Source organism: Dendropsophus ebraccatus, chromosome 6 (genome assembly GCF_027789765.1).
Source record: "Dendropsophus ebraccatus isolate aDenEbr1 chromosome 6, aDenEbr1.pat, whole genome shotgun sequence".
Classification (NCBI taxonomy): Eukaryota; Metazoa; Chordata; class Amphibia; order Anura; family Hylidae; genus Dendropsophus; species Dendropsophus ebraccatus.
Window position 1 is genome coordinate 84,713,637 of NC_091459.1, and position 21,889 is coordinate 84,735,525.

The following is a 21,889-nucleotide window of genomic DNA, read 5'->3' on the forward strand; positions in this document are numbered from 1 at the left end:
TTCTGTGTTGAGATCTTTGGAATCCCAAGAGATATTGCAAATCTTATTATAGTAATCAATTTCTGAGACAATTCTGGTCTAAATGATAGGCCCCTCAACCATTACTTGCTGGTGTGGTCAGATATGTAATTTTTCTATTCATTTCTGACTTCTGACTTAACATAACAAGAACTTTAATAAGGTGTCAAAGTGTTTAACCACCTTTTTATCTTTAGGATAGGGCATCAATACTAGATCACTGGGGATATGAATCACTGCAACCCTACCAATCTGTTTGAAAGGGCCATGGCACCTTTTCAATAAATGATTTATCCAGTATTAAAAAAACATGTCTGCTTCCTTCCAAAAACAGCACCACCTCTGTCCGCTTCTGTGTAATTTTACAACTTGGCTCCATTTACTTCAATGGAACTGAGCTGTGCTATCACACTCAAAATGAAACAAGAGTGGTGCTGTTTCTGGAAAAAGTGGACATATTTTTCTAATCCTGCATAATCCCTCTAACTCCTCTGCACCAATGTTACTGAAACTGCAGGAATGTAACACATGTAAACAGCGAGGACGCTGCAGTGCTTAGACCCCTGGCGATCTAATATTTTTTTTTTATCCAAACAGTTTTTATTGAGAAAGTTGCCAAATGAAAGCATCACTGAGCAATTCGTGGGGACACAAAGGACCCGGCTAAGACTAAACCTACCATCAAGACACTCAAGCATTGTACATTTTATCATTTTTATTTTACTTTATTTGTATAGCGCACACAGATTCCGCAGAGCTTCACCTATCTGTATGTTTTTGGGAGTGGGAGGAAGCCAGAGTACCCAGAGGAAACCCACGCAAACACTTTTCAGATGTTGCCCTTGGTCGGATTTGAACCCAGGACTCCAGCGCTGCAAGGCTACAGTGCTAACCACTAAGTCACTGTGCTAGCTTAACATACATTATGCTCAACTAAAACAGGAACAGCAAACTATGTAATTACCTAACATAAACAGATAATAAGTAATAAGTAACAACGGAGCAACGACCAAACCTTGATGTCTAACAATCTAATATTCATCAATTGACCTGGTACCTTACTGTGGAAGAATAAAGGAAAGTATATAGGAGGATGGGAGTTGATTTAAGGCTTGGTTCCTATAATCTCTGAGCTGGCAAATCTACCTGCAGACATTTATTAATCTGAAGAATGGAAAAAGAAGATTGACCAGTATGGGATGCCACTGCCTCATCTGTATTGAAAAGTGCTGTCTTATAAGCTATTCTCAATGCATCTAAGTGCAATATAGTTAAATTAGAAATAAAGGAGTAAATAAATGACTTTGGATTTTTACATGTTCACAAACGTAATGTATTATTATTATTATTTATTTATATCTCGCCCTTATTTCCAGAGTGCTATACAAGCGATAGGGGTAACAAACAGCAACAATACAAGATCAAAAACACATTACATGAAGGCAAATGGCAAACTGGTATATGGGGTAAGAGTACCCTGTCCACGAGGCTTACAATCTATAAGGTAATGTAGCCTGTGCTGTATACCAGCACTATATAAAGCCATCTACAGAAGTGGTTTCTTTAGTAGATGATGTGATATAACAGGTTCTCTTTAGATACAGATCACATTCTACATGAATTCCAAACTAAACTTGTGTTCCCCAACCTATAGATAGAAAACATACTTCCATCTGTCTAGTGGAACACTTACCGACATAGCACCTGGTGTGAAGGCAGCACAATATAATACTCTGATCCATGAGACAGGAAGAGCTCTAGTAAGACACTACTTCCAACCAGGTCTCTTTCACAATCTACTCCCTGTGGTGGATCTCTCTGCTTATGCCCAAACGATTTCAACCTGTTGTGGAGAAGACCATGAAAAGGCGAGCCTGCTGGCTAATTTACCAAGGGATTAAAGCCCTGAAACCACTTCAATCTGTTACTCGGTTTTGTGTTATATGCAGTAACCATTATATGGGAGACTCATGTCAAATGTAAATTCCACATAAAAGAACCCATAATACAAAGCAAAAAGCAATTCCCAATTAGATTTCACGCCTAACGCATGTCATGACTGACTCAGCTTGGAACTGTGCATGACGGACTGGAAATATGTAAAAATAGCACAAATAAACTCTGCATTTCGGTTAATATGATCGATTGAACAATCAGAAAAAATGTACTTGAATAGTGAACTGGATGTGTGGATGGGCAAATAAAGACTGAACATTTTTTAAAGGGAAATCTTCACCTGGGATCAGTGTACTAAATTTTGACCATAAGCACTCACCTCAATCCAGGCTGTATTTTTCTTTCTGTTTAGTAAATAGGCAGAAAAACTATTTTATTCCATCTGTTAGAACAATCTGAGAGGTGGTGCCAAGGTCACAAAAGCCACAGTCGGGCATATACATCCCCTCTCCCTGGTGCATCCCTTCTTGAGTGACAGTCAGGGCTTAGTGCTTGAAGTTGAAAAAAATGTACAGCCCATTCTTATAACATATCGTTATTGTTATATTATAACTTATATCATTACTGGTTTAAGACACAGACATATTCCTTAAGGGTGCGTTCACACGTACAGGATCTGCAGCAGATTTGATGGCGCAGATCTACTGCAGATCCTGTACATGTGAACGCACCCTTAAAAGGTAGCTGAATATACAACGTAAACAGCTGCTACATCATGTAAAGAGGCGCTGTGTGTAATTTATCAGAATTCTATCTGATAGTTTAGCATTGTGCACTGTGCAGGAGAGAGACACACACAAAGAGCCTGGGCTATGTACCTACAATATGTAAGCAAATTTGCCTGCTGAAGATGATCTATTCTACACTATTGTACACAGGTAAATCAAAGCTTCAGTCTCATCTCCACCCATTAAAAATAAACTATCAGCAGATTAGATTAATCTAACCTGCTGATATGTCCCTACTGCACAGGAGAGGCCGAGGAGGAAGGTATGTCTCTTACCCTCCTCCTCGGCGCCGTTCCGATGCAGTTAGTCTTTTGTTCCACGGTCCAGTGAGACCATTAGGAGCACTGCCCACCCCCATAGTGCCGATCCAGCCCACTCCATTCATTATCATCAGAAAGGGGTGGGCTAGCTTCTTTCTTTTAAGCTCAGGCAGTAGTCCCTTGCTTACACACCAGTGCATCTACTGTATGCCAATAGAACTGCAGTATAATCTCCCCTCCTCCTCTAGCTTCTCACCAGCAACAACAGCTCAGTGTATAGGGTAACGCCATTCCTGGCTGCCATCCTGCTGCTGCTGTTTCTTTCTTTTCACTTAGCACCTTGCAAACCCATTGCAACAGAAAACCCACTTCCCCACAAACCCTCTAGTACTATACTGTGTAAATCATCAACCCAGCATAGTGAACTTTCTCCAGTATTATAACATGGCATAATCTAAATTTAAAAGGCTCACAAACACAAACTGAAAATATATATGTTAAAAACAATTCATTAACTGTACTGCTTATGCAAATTAAAAATCACACAAGAGGATGTAACTCCAACTAAACCAGAAGACCCTTTCCGCCAAGCATTCACTCATGGGAAAATTCTTCCATTTCCAATGACTATGGCTTTTTCTACTACCTATTATTCCCCTACAAGATATTAACTTTACAAGGAAAAGAAGTCTGCACGCTTTCTACTAAATCTCTCTGAATAATGCTTCTGTTTTTAGACGTTCATATAAAACATGATAAATTCTAATAATCATAAGGTCATAAATACAGAGTGTAGCCCTAGCGGGGATAAGCAGAGTGAGTGACTAGAGCAACCAAGAAAGGCTAGCATACAGTCATGTATAGGAGAATGAATAAACTACCCATTAGAGGCAAATCACCCATAAAGTGTTACTGCAAGCTTTTACAGTCCATTAAAAATGTAATTGAATCAGTTAACATTTTCCTAAGAAAATCTCATTCTCGTAAATTGTATTGCCAGTCGTCTAAATAGTAAATACTTATTACAGTGACAAAATGAGGTTTTGTTTGCCAAAGGCAAAACAAGCAGAGTAGTTATGTAGTTCTGCGAGAACTAGATTAAGTTAAAAAAGGTTATAAAGATACCATTAACATCACAGGAGCCGCTATTAAAGCTGCACAGTGCTTAGTAATTGGAGGGTTTTTGCATTTAAAATGTATTAGCACCCAAATAAACAACACAATTAATAGTGAGCAGAAGGATCTACTTTGCAGGGGTGCAAAATGGCTAACTGTGGAAACCTGTCAGCACCTTTATGCTCCAGTAGTATAGTTTTTGCGAGAGTACTTTTAGTTAGATGTAGCACTGAAATAGCGCCAATAGGGTCTTAGTGTTCATGAGCTATGCACTCACCCCATTCGCCCCTATGCTCTTGCCACTCATAGGCTGCTTTTTTTCTATTACGAGCACAGGAAGGTAATCTGTCAATCGATGGCTAGGGGAAGAGGTTGGGCAGGAGTATCCTGCAGCTCATAAACACTGTGTACTCATTCCTGACAGTGTAATGCAATATTTAAAGAGGATGTACCACCTGGTACATCCTCTTTAACCTAAACCCAGTGATCGAACGGCGTCGGCACAGGGAAGACAGTGGCGCGGTCTGTTTTTCGGACCGAGGCCCCGTTCCCGTGCACGGCGCCTTTCTATGCACCGGAAGCGGCCGGTGCTCAAGCACTGGAGGCGGGCCGGGTCGCCCCCAGTGGGAGGGAATTCCCTCCCCTGTATGACGCGGCTCCATTCATTCTAAGGGAGCCGCGTCATACAGGGGAGGGGATTCCCTCCCACTGGGGGCGGCCTGGCCCGCCTCCAGTGCTTGAGCACCGTCCGCTTCCGGTGCATAGAACGGCACCGTGCACGGGAACCGGGCCTCGGTCTGAAAAACGGACCACGGCACCGGCTTCCCCGTGTCGGCGCCGTTCGATCAGTGGGTTTAGGTTAAAGAGGATGTACCAGGTGGTACATCCTCTTTAACTGTAAACTTCTGAAAAACTACATGCACACATATGCAAATACATATGCACTACAGGCAGATATAAAATACACAATACTGAACTCTTTGTTCTCTTTGTTTTTCCCTTTAAAGCAAATGTCCACCTTTGAATGGAATCTGTTACTTTCATGCTGCCTAAAGAGCACTATACAGCTTACACTGTGTAAGCTGTATGAGGAATGTAAAGCTAAGGCTAGACTGTGACTTTTGGTCATGCGACTAGGAATCTAGTCTGGACAGATTTTAAGCAACCACAAGGTCACAACCTAACCCCATTCCCTTGTATGAGTGAAGGGGACACACAACCAGGCAGTGCAACACGGTGGCATCGGGAATCACTGTGTGGCCAAAGCCTTATTATGACTTTGCCTTTTTTGCTCATAACCACCAATGTTTATAGGGAATCTGTCAGCACCCGGACGCTACCCAAGGTGCTGACAGTGTATTAAGTGGCAGCTCACTAGTTATCAGGTTTAAGGATGGTACGAACCTGCCAAGGTTCGGGATCGTATGAACCCGAACGCTCGGCATCAGATTCCCGCTGTCTGGCCGCTCCGTGCAGCGAGTGGATACAGCAGGAGGACCGCCTGGAAAACTGGGATATAGCCTATAGCTATGGCTGTATCTCAGTTTTCCAGGCGGTCCTCCTGCTGTATCCACCCTCTCCATGGAGCGGGCAGACAGCGGGAATGATTGCAGAGTTCAGGTTTGTACGAACCTTAGGTGTGGCTGGAGCGGACACTGAACAGTTTTATTTCTTGTACTGTAATCAAGTGTCAAAGAGGAGTTGTAGTGATGAACTCGTGCTACACTCTGGCACACCTCACCACTCTGTCCTTCTCCCTCTTCCAGTGAATATTCTGTGGCGATCGGCCTCCACTAGTTCCACCTTCCATTTGCAATGCGACTGTCATGGGCAGCAGGCTTTCCAGACAGTTCGCTTATGCGCCAGTAGAATCACGGGCTGTGCGCTTTCTATTTTTACAGTTCGTGCAGGCGCCGTACACCACAGGAGCAGTGCACACGTGCGCTGAGGGACTGAAGCTAATGCAGTCAGTCAGGACACTCAGCACAACTCCTCTGACGCTTGATTACAGTACAAAAAATCTCTTCCACTGACGCCTAAGGAAAAGGTAACCTGCTGACTAGTAAGCTGACACTTAAAGGCGTAGTGCGGTGGTAAAGAATTATTCACAGAATAACACACATTACAAAGTTACACAACTTTGTAATGTATGTTATGTCTGTGAATGGCCCCCTTCCCCGTGTCCCACCACCCCCACCCGTGTACCCGGAAGTGTGGTGCGCTATACATACCTGTCAGGTGCTGACCCCTGTCTCCGATCTTCAGTCAGTGACGTCTTCTTTGGACGGCCGGCGAACAGCTCCGACTGTCCCAAATGCCGGCCGCCCTCTGCAACGTCATCTGATGCTCAGCCGCGATTGGCTGAGCATAACTGTGCCGGGCTGTGTGCGCCATGTGCCGGGCTAAACAGGTGGGGATTAGTAGGTAATCTGCCTGTAGCATTCCTAATGATGAGGAGGGTGGGAAGGAGGGACAGAGAGGTTGTGTCAGCCTAATGCATACACAATCCAGGCCACTCCCGTAGGGCACGGGGCTGCAAGTTTATAAGTAAATTTTTTGCACAATAATTGCATCACCTGCCAAATGGACCACAGGACAGATCTTGGATTAAAAGCAGCTATCCGAAGGTACAAGCGGTTTAGGGGGGTCAGATTGTGGGTACAGAGTCGCTTTAACAAATCACTCTCAAGTAATAGCTTAAAATGGTATTTATGTACAAGGAGAGATATACTGTAATAGTCAAGGTCAAGGTTTTTTTCCCTCTTCCCCTTCCTCTGGATCACAAAGGTTAACTTCTGCACTTTTACTCCGGATGAACTCGATCTGTTCTCAGTCCTACATACAGATACAGGTGTGTGTATAAGCTGTACATTCAGGAATCCTTTATATACACCATTCTAATTGCTTTTGTTATTTACAAGATGAGTGAATATGTTTGCTGCTTGCAGGGGGAAGTTGGTAACTAGATGTACTCTGCCAGCTATACCCAATGGACTCTTCCAAGGAAACATCTAATATGATGAAAGCACAGATTCAACAATATCATAGCACAAAACAATGGCTAATTAAATAGGCCTTCAGTATGCAAAGTTTACCTAAAAGATTTAGTAGAATGTCTGCAGATTTCCAAATATCCCATCTGGAGACAAATGATAAACTCCACAATAAATGCATTTTAAATAAAACGATCAGTTACAGTTTTACTCATTATCGTAAGTTGTGCTCGGGCAAAAGGAAAAGTGATCTTAGAACACTCTAGCTTTTCTTAGCATCCTCGTAATTTTATGGGTGCACTGCAGTGGGAAAGGTTTTGGAAGTGTGTGCCTGTGCCATGAACACTGCAACTTGTGCAGCATTGTGGCTAGCAATGTTGCTGGGAATACTGTGACTAGTTACGTCACCTCTGGCAGACTTGGGGCACACACGGATGCCCTAGGCCATGGGTCTCCAAACTGCGGCCCTTTAGCTGTTGCAAAACCACAATTCCCAAACAGCTAAAGCTTTGTATTCGGCTATCCAGGCATGATCGGAAATGTAGTATTGCAACAGCTGGAGGGCCGCAGTTTGGAGACCCATGCTCTAGGCTATGCCTCTCTGACACCGTGCTGCCAGAATAAAAAGTTTTTTTTTTAACCTAAATACCAGCACCAGGAGACAAGGCAAGCCTGGGACCAGGCGTGGTTGAGAAAAGCTACCAAAGAGTACTGGAGGTGGGGATGGTTTCAAGTCAATACAGATTTGCTTTTTACCATAATATTTGCCAACTGTATTGAGAGGCACCAGCCTCCTAATAATTTTGCTACATCTTAAATATTGTTTACGTACAAAGCTTGAAAATCTATACCAGCTAGATGCTAAGGTAGGGTTTCTGGAATAACTTATAATAATTTCTGCCATATATTAGGATAAGTCTGCTAGGGGAGGGGGGGGGCACCCATCCTGCTAAGCCCCCCACCATTATTTTACTGCAATGCAACCTCCCATATTAGAAATGCTCTTTTCCCTGAATAGTCAGGTGAACATAAAGAGGTGTGAAATCTAGGCTGAAAGGGTAGTGAACTTGACTGCTAATCAGTAAAAGTGCCTTTACACAGGCCGATTTATCTGACAGATTTTTTAAAGCCAAAGCCAGTAATGGATCTAGAAAAAAAGGAGAAATCTCAGTCTTTCCTTTAGTCTGTTGCTGTCTTTGGCTTAAAAATCTGTCATATAAATCTGTCTGTGTAAAGGCACCTTTACCCTCATATTCACAACCTAGTCTAGCAGTCATGCCCGCATATGAAACCCTCTACCCCGATTCCCTGCCTCCCTTAGCCTCAATCACATCACCTGAGTCTAGTGTTTACATCCCCTAAGGCTCATATACAGACCGCCTTGAGTCTGATTAATCTCCCCTCAACTTCATTCACATACCTCTAAAAAAACATTTACCTTAATTGAAATCCACAGGAATGTTGCAAACTGTGTAAACAGGATATTGATATGCCACACTTAGGGGGGATGCTTTCAATGCAAAAAATATGCACCTACTCTGTAACTCTGGGAATATAATAGGCTCAAATGATCTAAACTGAAGGGGAAAAAAAAGTTAATCAAGTCCATTCTTCTACTTAATTGCTTCCACTAATTATGGAGGGCAAACACCATCAAGCCACCCATAAGAAGGAAGACGAACCCTTTAACTGTCTGGTGCTAAATAAAATATGCTCTTCGTAAAATGCTTTGGAACATCACAAGATTTATCCAGTCAGCATTTCATAATCATCCTTAAATCTACAGAGACACAAATGTATTTCATCAGCAATGAAATTCTTCCTTGACTGCTAAAACGAGAGTCAAGAAATGATTAGAATCTAGTTTGCCTAACAGTATGCATTAATCAGAAATCATAATAAATCCATGTGCTTCTTCAGACAGGGCATTTGTCAAGCGGTTAAGTACGGCAACGACATTGACTAATGGCCACTGAGCTGGAAGGGTCAATCATAAACTCATCAAATGCTTCATTTAATTTCATAATTTGGCCAAACATAATTTGTTTATGGAAAAGATATCAGGTGCTAGTGAATGAATAATGGCTGTGAAACCAAACTCCATTAATCAGCCAATGATTACAAATGACTAAGAGATTGTTTATTCTAATTTCATTCATTTGGCCCAACAAAGAAAACATGGGCAAATGAAACTAGCTGGAAAAGATGGCACAGTTATTGCACCGTATTTAATAAGACAATGATAAATACTCTCATTAATAACAAAATGCTAGAGTTATAGGGATGAGGATTAAATAAAAACAATCCACGCATCGGGTCATATTTCTGGCTTATAAATTCAAAGGAGACAATATGGGAAATGATTACATCAGGATTCCAGCAATTAAAGTGCAGGAAATAAATAGGGGGTGGCTACTCCACAGCAAAACAGCTTTATAAAGAGACAGCGCAAAGTCGTGTCATCTACAGAAATGTCAAAGCTTTCATTTGATTCAGCCTATTATGATCAATACTACCAATGAGGGGGGGGGGGAATGTTACTGAAAGGATGTAGGAAATTAGCAAAAAAGAGCATCTTATTTTCTTGAAATGCCAAGCTATGCATGCTCTGTGGCTGACATGACTTCAAACTTAATGGGGCTGAGTTGCAGTACTAGTCACAGCCTATAAATAAAAGAATGGCACTGTTTCAGGGGGGCAAAAAGCCACATGAAACTCATTTAAGGAAATTGTATAATTTTATTAGCAGAACAATTTTTTATTTTTTAATGTCTAATCATGCTAATAAATTGACAAAATACAGCAATTTCTTAATGTTTGTTTCATTGTTCATTTGTTATTCAGAATAATAAATCATTATTTTTGGGGTGTGGAACCAATTGTCTGCATCTCTATGATTTCTTATGGGAAATTAGCTTTGGTTTAAGATTGGATTTGGATTACAAGCGTGGTCCCGGAACGAATTATGCTCGTAATCCAAGGCACCACTATATACACTCACCGGCCACTTTATTAGGTACACCTGTCCAACTGCAAGTTACCACTTAATTTCTAATCAGCCAATCACATGGCGGCAACTCAGTGCATTTAGGCATGTAGACATGGTCAAGACAATCTCCTGCAGTTGAAACAGAGCATCAGTATGGGGAAGAAAGGTGATTTGAGTGCCTTTGAACGTGGCATGGTTGTTGGTGCCAGAAGGGCTGGTCTGAGTATTTCAGAAACTGCTGATCTACTGGGATTTTCACGCACAACCATCTCTAGGGTTTACAGAGAATGGTCCGAAAAAGAAAAAACATCCAGTGAGCGGCAGTTCTGTGGGCGGAAATGCCTTGTTGATGCCAGAGGTCAGAGGAGAATGGGCAGACTGGTTCGAGCTGATAGAAAGGCAACAGTGACTCAAATAGCCAACCGTTACAACCAAGGTAGGCAGAAGAGCATCTCTGCATCTCTGAACGCACAGTACGTCCAACTTTGAGGCAGATGGGCTACAGCAGCAGAAGACCACACCGGGTGCCACTCCTTTCAGCTAAGAACAGGAAACTGAGGCTACAATTTGCACAAGCTCATCGAAATTGGACAGTAGAAGATTGGAAAAACGTTGCCTGGTCTGATGAGTCTCGATTTCTGCTGCGACATTCGGATGGTAGGGTCAGAATTTGGCGTCAACAACATGAAAGCATGGATCCATCCTGCCTTGTATCAACGGTTCAGGCTGGTGGTGGTGGTGTCATGGTGTGGGGAATATTTTCTTGGCACTCTATGGGCCCCTTGGTACCAATTGAGCATCGTTGCAACGCCACAGCCTACCTGAGTATTGTTGCTGACCATGTCCATCCCTTTATGACCACAATGTACCCAACATCCGATGGCTACTTTCAGCAGGATAATGCGCCATGTCATAAAGCTAGAATCATCTCAGACTGGTTTCTTGAACATGACAATGAGTTCACTGTACTCAAATGGCCCCCACAATCACCAGATCTCAATCCAATAGAGCATCTTTGGGATGTGGTGGAACGGGAGATTCGCATCATGGATGTGCAGCCGACAAATCTGCGGCAACTGTGTGATGCCATCATGTCAATATGGACCAAAATCTCTGAGGAATGCTTCCAGCACCTTGTTGAATCTATGCCATGAAGAATTGAGGCAGTTCTGTAGGCAAAAGGGGGTCCAACCCGTTACTAGCATGGTGTACCTAATAAAGTGGCCGGTGAGTGTATGTATAACACTGTCAACTTAACACAGATAGGCGAACCAATTAGCCGAAAAGGTACAAATACATAGAAATTTGGGTGCTTCAATAGTTCTCCTGCTGGCATAGAAACCCGTTTTAGAGGTTATGCCAATGGGATGACAGATGCTCAGAAACCACTTAAATGCCACAATCACAATTTACCCACAGGATCTGTGGGGTTAAACTACAAAAATTTAAGGTTTGTCTGCTTGAAGCAGGGGCCCTGTTGTTATGCAATATTCTACACACACAGTGCTGGACTACTTCTGTCCTGCTGACAAAGAAAGCGTCATAAGCATTGGGGGCTTAAATTGTGTCCACTCTCTGATATGGTTGTTTTCATATAGGGGATATATATTGGGGATGTAGTCAGAAGCTGTGGTTTACCACAGTGACCCCCTCTGCTTCGGCAGCATGATCTCAATGCAGCTACAGAGTTTAAAAGAATTTACAGGAACCTTCTTGCAGAGTAATTTGTTGACCATCTGAATGGTCCATATGGTCTATAGTTGGATAATGTTTATGTCTTTTTTTTTTTTTTTTTTTTAATTAATTAAATAAATAAATAAAAAAAATTCAAGACACTTGGCATGACTTCTCAGCAGTCATAACACTACCAAAGGTAGGATTACAATGACAGGTAACCTATATCACACCAATGACAATAGGTGACATAGGCTTAAAGACAAATCTCTGAGTACTGTCAACATAGTAGAGCACCGGCTCTGACAAGATGGCTCACTACATCATCATGTTCAGGACCACCCTCTATGAGCTATGAGTTAAAGATCAGCATGTATTCTGGCAGATCCAAAGGATTTACGTAAAGGACCTTGATGTGACCTGATGCAGCACCGCAAACAAATTGATCAGAGAGATCGGTGCTTGTTTGCAGAGCCTTTACAAGACTCCCTCAATCGTGCAGCTTATTCCCTTCACCAGTCGGCCGTACATTTCTTTTTCCACGGAAAGATGTGCTACAGCGAGATTACAAGGCTGGGTGCCTAACAAGTGGTTACGTACTATAAAAACTTTAAAGTACTGGTTGAGAACTGAGTTGTTTAGGAGCAGTCTAGGTACCACAGTACTACATGTAAACCCAGACCAAGGCTGTAAAAAATAAATCTAATATGGCACTCTTGAGATAATACTATGTGATGATAAGCAGGTTTACATGCAGTTTGGCATTTTTGTCACTTTATAGAACCATGCTATGCCCCCCCCCCCCACAAATGGAGGCATGTCTAATTTATAGACAAATATTATGCACAACTACAAAACCATTTACATTTTTTTAAGAAGTTTGTGTTAGGTCGGTACATTGAGGTGACAGAGCTGCCAGGTATTTTCATTAAGAAAAAAAAAAACGAAGACGAAAAATAGAAATTGTTGAAAACTGCCTACAGGTTGTGTGTTTTGCTGCTTGTCAAGCTAGGGACTGATTCCAGAGACATGAGGAGAGAAGTTGCTTGAGGCGTTTGTAAAAATGAGATGAATCAAAGTATGCATCAATATCAGAACACAGCTCAGCCCCATGTAAGAGCTCAAACACCTACTATACATACAGCAAGGAACAGACAGCTATGCTTCCCATACACATGTACACAGAGTGTAGAGTAATGAAATGTCAGGGCACGTGATTAGGATGACAAGGTGATTATGCCAGGCTGCTTTATAATGATAGGCGACAATGCGCACCACATATGACACAAGTCTAAAGTAAATTGAAAAACTTTAAGTATGAAAACTTCTGTGTGAAAGATCAAGAGAAAAATAGAAATATTCATCCATCCATAATTAGAGCACACATTTGCATCAAAATTAGTTATGCCATATGCTGCTCCTTCACTTAAATCCCATCAGAAATTTCAATCACAAGGAAGAGAAAGTTGCAAATATCTACCCAAAGACCATTCAGATCTATTGTAAAAATAAAATAGACTGGATAAAAAGGGTCAATAAGAAGATATTTTCACAGTAAATTTTTTTATAAACCTATATATTTATTACCCAACAGTGATCAAGTAACAGTGAAATTAATTACATGCTATTACAATTTTATAGCATTATGGCTAGAGCTGATAAAAAATAGTTTCCCAGCTCCTTCCTGTCTCCAGCTGCTTCTCTCTATTGTCTGCTTCCATTAGGAGAGGTCAGCAATGTCCCTTCTTGGCCAATGATTGGCTGAGTGGACAGATCCTGCTCTGATCTCTAGCCTCAGAAGCAGACAGAACCAAGGCAGCTGGAGACAGGAAGGACCTGTGTGGGGACTGGGTGTAGGCAAGTATCGCTTTTCCCCCCATGACCCTCGGCAACATAGCAATCATTTTAGAGCAGTGCCTCTCAATTCCAGTCCTCAGGCATCACCAGCAGGTTCTGTTTTGAGGCTATCCAATACAAAGGACACATGTGCTAATACCTGATGCACGGAGTACAATTATATCACCTGTGAAATACTAAGGAAATCCTCAAAAACATGACCTGTTGGTGAGGCCTGAGGACTGGAATTGAGAAGCATTGCTTTAGAGGACCGCAATACCCCTTTTAAAACACAAGGACCAAACTTGATGCATGTAGTGTAGTTAGATATGGGTCAGGTACATGTTAACAGTGTACATCTCCAAAGGAGGGATAGAATGCTGTGTGCAAAAGAGTGTAGTACTTTATTACTGAGCTCAATGCAGTGGAGGCTGCAGGCAGGCAGACTTTTATTCAGGAACCTCTGTATCAGAAAGATAAAGTTGTGACCCACAGGTGTCAAAACTGCGGCCCTCCAGCTGTTGCAAAACTACAATTCAGATCAGGACTGGACAGCCAATAGGTCTGTGTTTATAACCTTGTGTGTATGTCTGATTCAAATAAAGTCTATTTCTAGTGGACTAATACACTTGCTGTTCTTGTGGGACAGAACCTTTTTTAGGTGCAATAATTCTGATTACTACCCTTTCCTGATTTGTAGGCGTTTACTATGATGGGAATGGTAGTTTTGTTACTCCTGAAGGGCCATATGTTTGACACCTGTGCTGTAACCCAGGTACATGATGAAAATATAAAGAGAATCCCACACATACTGATGTTCATGGCTGGACAATCACAAAGTCGTAATTAAAGGGTCATTCCTAGTATAATGTTACTGGAATATGCCATGACTATGATAGGCGGGGTTCTAACCCCCACGATCATAAGAATGAAGGCATTTCAGCACTGATTCAGTCATGCAGCTCCTTCTCTATTATACCTTGCACAGTGGTGCTCTCTCACAGAAGGGATGGATGGCTGTTCATATTACATAGGACAACTGTTAACTGCCTAATACCATAAAATACACATGTGAAGAGTGAACATATTAAGGTGGATGACAAGAAAACATCAAAAAAATGCTCAAGAAGTTAGAAACACTTAAAAAAATTATTGTGTTACATGTCTAGTGGCAACTATTACATATTAGAGGACCAACTTAGTGTTTATCCATGACACCTCTGGTCCCACTGCTGTTTTCCCTGATAGTCATGGTCATACACAGCTTACACAGTGACACAGTAGGCTAGTACAGTCAGAATCAGACAATAGTGGGAAGAGAATAAAACCTAATCTTGACATATATTATTATCATGTATATAAAACAAGCACTAGTCACACTTGCTAGCAACATTGTGGAAATAACTCAGTACTTATCACCTGGGCATCTCTCACTGGTGGTGCTCGGCACTCACAGATGTGTTCAAAAAAAGTTCAATAAAAAAGAAAGACACTGCAGTGTTCACCATAACAGATGCAATAAGTGATTTATTCCACAAGCATGGTTATGGATACAAACAAACAACCATTTTGCGCTACAGTGCGCCTCCTCCCAGCCTCTGCGTCTCCCTCTACACCCATCCTCTAAATATGCTCTCTAAACAGCTCTCTTAAAGAGGTAAACACCAAATTTATACCCAGGCCCGTTCCTACCATGAGGCAGAGTGAGGATCCTGCCTCAGGCGGCAGCTTCCGAGGTCCCTGAGGGGGGGGGGGCACAATCCTGCCCTGTCATTGTAGTTAAGTCATTTCTGACTTAACAGCCGCCCAGCAGTGTTACAGGACCCCCTCCTGCTGCCTTATCTGGGTCCCGGCTGCCTTATCTCCAAAGCAAACAGTGGAGGATGTGATCCCTGTGCTTCCTCCACTGTGTGCTGCCTGAGCGTCGGGACTGGAAGCAGGAGGAGGAGGGGACTCAGCACGGCAGCCTGCAGAGGTCAACACAGTGTGAAGAACAGGAAACTGACCCTGCAGAGCTGTGTGCTGCCTGTCCTGTGCCCCCCTCCCCTCTGTGTGTGCTGCCTGTCCTGTGCCCCCCTCCCCTCTGTGTGTGCTGCCTGTCCTGTGCCCCCCTCCCCTCTGTGTGTGCTGCCTGTCCTGTGCCCCCCTCCCCTCTGTGTGTGCTGCCTGTCCTGTGCCCCCCTCCCCTCTGTGTGTGCTGCCTGTCCCCCCTCCTCTGTGTGGGCTGGGCCCCCTCCTCTGCACCATGAGCTCTGTCTTCTGAGGTCCTGACTCTCCACAGCCTCCCAGGACCTGTGTAGCCAGGAGACAGATCAGAAACAGAAGGTATTGTGTGAATTGCGTAAGTGTGTGTGTGTGTGTAAATGTGTGCGTTTGTGTGTAAACATGTGTGTGTGAATGTGCATGTGTGTATTATACAGTAGATATATGCTGGGGTGGGTATGCAGTGTTTCTAGGTGCTGTGTGTTTGGGGTGGTAGGGGTGACTGACTGGTAAAGTGAGTCTTTGCTGAGGGAGGAGTATGGGTATCTTCTATTATGAGGTCAGTATCAGTTTGGGGGTATCAGGTGATGTCATTACAGGGGGCACCATGCATTATAGGTCACCTCCCCTGATCAAATGCAGTAATCCTCTACTGGGCACTCTGGAGGATGACTGCATTTGATCAAGGGAGGTGACTTATAAAGCATGGTTAGGGTACAGCGATTATGTGGATCCCATGCTTTATAGTTCATCATCATCTCTCCATCTTATTCACTGAATAACGACCGCAGAGAACCTGTTAGTTCACACAATGGAGTGTGTGCAGCGGTGAATTCAGATGTGGGCGCACATGGGTGGGCCCGCACCCAAATTCAGAAAGAATGAACATCATCCAGCCGGTACTGCAGTGACTTGATGATCTTCAGTGATATAGTGTTATACATAGTGTGCACATGGCCTAAGGCACAGAGACAGGGGGAATGATGGTAACTGGTCACACAGCTGGTACATGTGTTTGCATGCAGTATACGCACCGCTGGCACCTACTATGCAGTACATACACTGCCGGCATATATGTTTATGTGTCATACAGTGACTGCTGGTATATTTTTATGTGTGTGGTATATTTATAGCTAATATATACCTATATGTGTGGTATAATTGCTGCTAGTATATTTATGTATGTGTGCAGTTGATCACTAATTTATGGGGGGGGGGGGGGCGCCATTTTAATTTTCGCCTCAAGCGGCAGAATGGCTAGAATCGGCCCTGTTTATACCAAGATAACAAAGTATATACAAATAAAAAACAATCATCTGGTAATACTTAGAAAGACATTATAAAACATATACATAATTTATTATAATATATTACCCCATTGTCTGTAAGTCTGATCTAATGGTCCCAGTGCATCTGTCCGGAGAATAAACTTTATTTCTTTTTTTAATTATAGTTGATGCCTGTCCCATCTAATGGTTCCATTTCTTTTTTTTTAATTATAGTGGATGCCTGTCACCTCCAGTTTTGGGATTTCCCACTCGTAGTAAACCAATACATTTCTTCACCATTATGTTTCTCCCAAATGTGTGTTTTAAGCGTGAGCAACTTTTACAGGTCCTTATCAATAGTAATTGTTCAGCAAACCGCATTGGTCTAATAGTTTTACCTATGTAGAATGAACCACAATCACATATTACAGAGTAAACTACAAAAGACATTCTACAGGTAATAAAATCATTCACTATAATATCGCAACCCCTTACCTTATCCATCTAGTGTTCTTCAAAGCGCCACAATGACTGCAAGAACCACATTTAAAATTACCTCTAGGTGTACTTTTTATCTAACCAATTTACATCCTTTCTTTCCAGTTGTGCCAGTTGAGTCCATCGAGCCATGAAGGAAACTCAACATAAATCCCTGTCTCCTTTTATTGGTTCTTTTTCCCAACAGCTGACAATGGTCTAGGTATCTAGCTCTCTCTTACGTCCTGTTCAGCACTGCATTTTTATAAACTGTGGGTGGCCCCCATAAGGGTATGTTCACAGTAAGGAAAACAGGCGGAGACTCCGCTTGGAATCCCACCTGCCTCACTGTCTCAATGTTATAGGGCCTCTCCGCTCTCCATTCAAAAAACTGACACGTAAATTCTTTGAGCGGAGAGCAGAGGCACCCTATACATAACATAGTGGAGTTCACAGCAGGAATTCCACTCGGAATTTCCACCTGTTTTCCGCAGTGTGAACGTACCCTGACAGTGTGTCAAATGCATATTTACTTCATTAGCATTTATATATTGCATAAACTCCAAAAAGTGTTATTTATTTTCTGACCATATCAACAGCACGCCATCTATGTATCTCAAATTTAATTTAATATACTTGGCGTAGGGGTTAGTAGTGGTAAAAATCTTATCCTCCAGGGTGGCAAGACACAAGTTAGCCCCATAGCCCTGACAGCAAACTAGAACGAATTATGGAACAGCACCATGGATAGCATCTTACAAATGTTACTTCATATGGTTGCAAACCTTGCAAACATTGACGGAAAGCCTGCACACCCGCTCAACAATAAATAGCCAGTTTGCAACACAAAAGAGTCCAAAATCTCCAACAACTCTATCGTATCATAAAGATAGGAGGGAACTTCACTTAACAGGGGAAGCAATATCCAGCCTAAATATTTAGACATCGGGTCAAATAATGATTCCCTCTCCACCACAATTGGGTGTTCCGGGGGCACTCGATCGATTTGTGTATCTTCAAGATCCAATACCAGTATGTATTTTTATTTGGATATTCTATTATAAGTCGTTCTGCAAATCTCTTGGAAAAATCCCTCAACCACATTTATGGAATAAATCCATTGCAACCGTTTTGGTGCAGCAGCTTCTTTTTTTCCATTAGAATATATATTATTATATACACCTATATTCTGTATAACTTGGTCCATAATCTATTAAAGCCATTGTTTTTTTATGTTTTTTTATTGATTTTACAAAATCTATGCAATCTAAAATAACAACATGGGGGAAGAGGAGAGGTGGGAGAGGTAGGAGGGGAGGAAAGGGGGCATTGAGAGAGTCGGAACGAATCTGGAAGGGACACCAAAAGTTTAAGTCAGTCCAACAATAATAAGGTCTGTTTGCAAGCTTCCCTTCAACACATACAGTGAAACAATTGAGTCCCGAATTTACACAGTTGCCAGTGGGCTCAGGTATTGCGATGCCTGATGTGGAAGAAAAAGAGAACAGTTCTGAAGCTATTAAAAGCCATTATTGAGCTTATACTTGAATTATATAAGAAATCATTAACCTACACCGGGGGATGTTCACATATACATTTTAAGGCACTTCAGAAAGGTTTAATACTTTGGAAGAATTATTATTATTATTATTATTACTATTAGTTAGGAATATGTTAAACATGCACTTTGAAATATATGAAATCTTGACATGGCCCAGATGATTCCCTCGCACGCGAGTCAGCTATATGATATGCATGTCTAAGCCTTTTGTACTGTACACTGAAAAGTGTCACAAATATATACAAAGCTGGTCAGTGTTCTGCTGTCAGTCTCTATTTCATATTCAGTACCAGCTGCTGACTTGATCATTTTGCATATCTGGAGACAAAATAACCTGCTTAACTGAGCCGTCCTTTAGACAAAAAAATGGCATGCAAGAAAGTAAACCAATGATCCTATTAGTTCCAGCAGACTTAAATCAGAGGCTCTACGTATGTGGTCCTTCCAGACACATCTGTCATCATCCATTTTGATTCTGTAGTAAGCAGTCTCTTTTCCTTTATATATTAGCTGAATACATTTGAATACTTTGTTGCTATCAGGTCAAAAGTACATTATTCCCATTAAACAAGAACGCGGCTGATACGTTAAGGTCTTCCATGACCTATATCCAGGACAAACAACTTGCAGAACACAATTCTGTCACTATTACCGGAAAATATTACAAAGAACCAATATGGCTGAAAGCAAGCATATTGCTTCAAAACGTTCCTTTTTTTTTTTTTGTATTCCAAAAGTTTAAACAAATGCAAGGCAGCGTCTAATTTCACAAGCTAATGAGACAGTAATATATAATCATGGAATATTACAAGCCTACTGTACAAAATGCCAGTATTCCCCTGTCAATGGTCGTGAGCAGTGTGCGCTTGGTTCACAGACTCTGTACTGCTCTATAATGAAGTCTCATGAACAGCTTTACTAACACCCAAGTGGATTGGCAAGTGACAGAAGCTCAGCTAAATCCTCTGTTTACACTGGAGATTAGCAGGGTAGGGCTTGAGAAGCAAACTGAGCTGTCCATGGTCAAGGGAACCTGCTCCCTGTCAGCCTGTAGGGCACAGAGACAAAGCTCGGTCCAGGTAGGAAGTGACCCATAAACCTATTCCTACCAAGGATTTATTCAAAGCCAGTCTGCCTCCTAGAATCTCCATATGACCATTAACTGGCCTGCGAGGCCTGCCAGGAGGCCTAATTACAGGTCTACAGAGCCCAATAACAAAGGCTGAAGAGATTTAGTCAAGGGATGATCTGCTTTATACTGACTTGAGAGAGTCCATATAGAGGGAGTGAAATAAAGAGGTTTAGCAGAAAATTCCCCCCAGGGATGCAGCATTGTAAGCCGGGCAGGGAAACCAGCCCACTTCAGATGGGCTTAAAACATGCCACCCTCTCAAAATTAACATTCAGCCACGGCTTGCTTAACATCTGCTCAAACATGGGAAGTAGCTGTGATATTGTTAGCCTAGGCAGAAGAAGCTATTCTTGTATATAAATATTCGGAGATCTGAGTAAACGTGCAGTATTCTGCGGCTCAGCCTTTGACTGCTCTTAAATAGACTGAAGTCTTGTGTGAATCCCCAATTAAGCCATGTTAGCTCACACGCACAGAAGTGTCAGTCTGCAGACAAAGTCATGGGAAAACATGTTAGCCACACTTCTGTTAGCCAAGTTCACTGGAACTCAACGGGTTTTATCCCTTAACCAGTACTTTGTTTCTTCAAATTATGCGATCAGTGTAGAAACACAAAAAATGTGAGCAAAAAGAGTTTCCCCAAACAAACTTGTTCCTTGATCTGATATAGTCTACTCTTTATTCTGTGTTAGATAAGAAATACTGTAGCTAGGGATTGGGTCCTGACTGGATGGAGGTGGAATGTAAAGATCACCACAATAAAAGATGAGCGAATCGCTTCGTTTGATTAAAGCTCCGCTCAAGAAGTCGGCTTCTCTTCAGCACTGCTCTTCCGCTCCACCCTGAGTGTTGGGGAAAAGTTGGCACCCATAAAGGCACATTTGTTATGCTGCCCTAAATTTATTATGTGAGAATATGAGCAAATTCAAAAAGGGCCAAATTGTGATTTCTAGATGACTGGTAGAACACTGGTGGGGGTCCCGGTATATAGTAGATAGTGCTGACCAAGTCTCATTTAAGAACTGGGAAATTGGGAAATATCATGTCTGGTCCAGATACTTTAGTGCAAACTACTGAAAATCTTAATGCTGTAAATGACATAAGGTATCAGAATCATAGGCGTCAACATACTGTGCATCACAGCTTTCTGTATACGGGGCCTGGTCCGATGTATCACAATTTCTATAATATCATGTGGAGGACTTGGCATATGTGCATCACTTACCAGAGAAAGAGAGCAAGAAGAGAATAAGGCAAGATGGTAAAGGCAGTGTGATGCTCTGGGTAATGAGTGCTGCCATTCAGGTGAAGGTTATTTTGACATGAACCACCTACCTGAACATCACTGCAGACTGAATCCACACATTCATGGCATTGGTATTCCTAATGGCAGTGACTTGTTTCAGCAGGAAAATGCAGCTTGACACTTAAATCTCATGGTTTGTGGCATGTGCAGGTATAAAGCAATTCCTATTGCTGATGCCACTCCACAAACCTTTACAGGTGGTGTGGAGTCCATGTTTTTCCAGGTCAGAGCTTTTGGTGGCCCTACACAGTGTTAGCCAGGTGGTTATAGTTTCATGGCTCACTGTTATTTAATAATAATAAAAAAGTGTATATCTATATATCTATATATATATATATATATATATATATATATATATATATATATATATATATATATGAGACCCATTACAAAGAAATATTTAGTAAACAGTATATGTACATACATGTAATATACATAAACACAATATAAAACCTTCTAAAATAAATCTACAGTCTTAACTTCATGTTGCTTTTAAGCATCAAGGTGTCAAAATATTTTTAAACATTGCTTAAAATCCAAAGCACTGAGGCCAAAATGATATATATCTCATTGTATTTTTAATACATTTCAA

General features: G+C 41.9%; 1 protein-coding gene across 1 annotated transcript in view; it reads right to left on the reverse strand.

The window, feature by feature from the left end:
- The window catches only part of RSRC1 (arginine and serine rich coiled-coil 1), a 227,261-nt gene that overhangs the window by 74,308 nt on the left and 131,064 nt on the right, over positions 1-21,889 (reverse strand). The gene's annotated exons all lie outside the window — the stretch shown is intronic.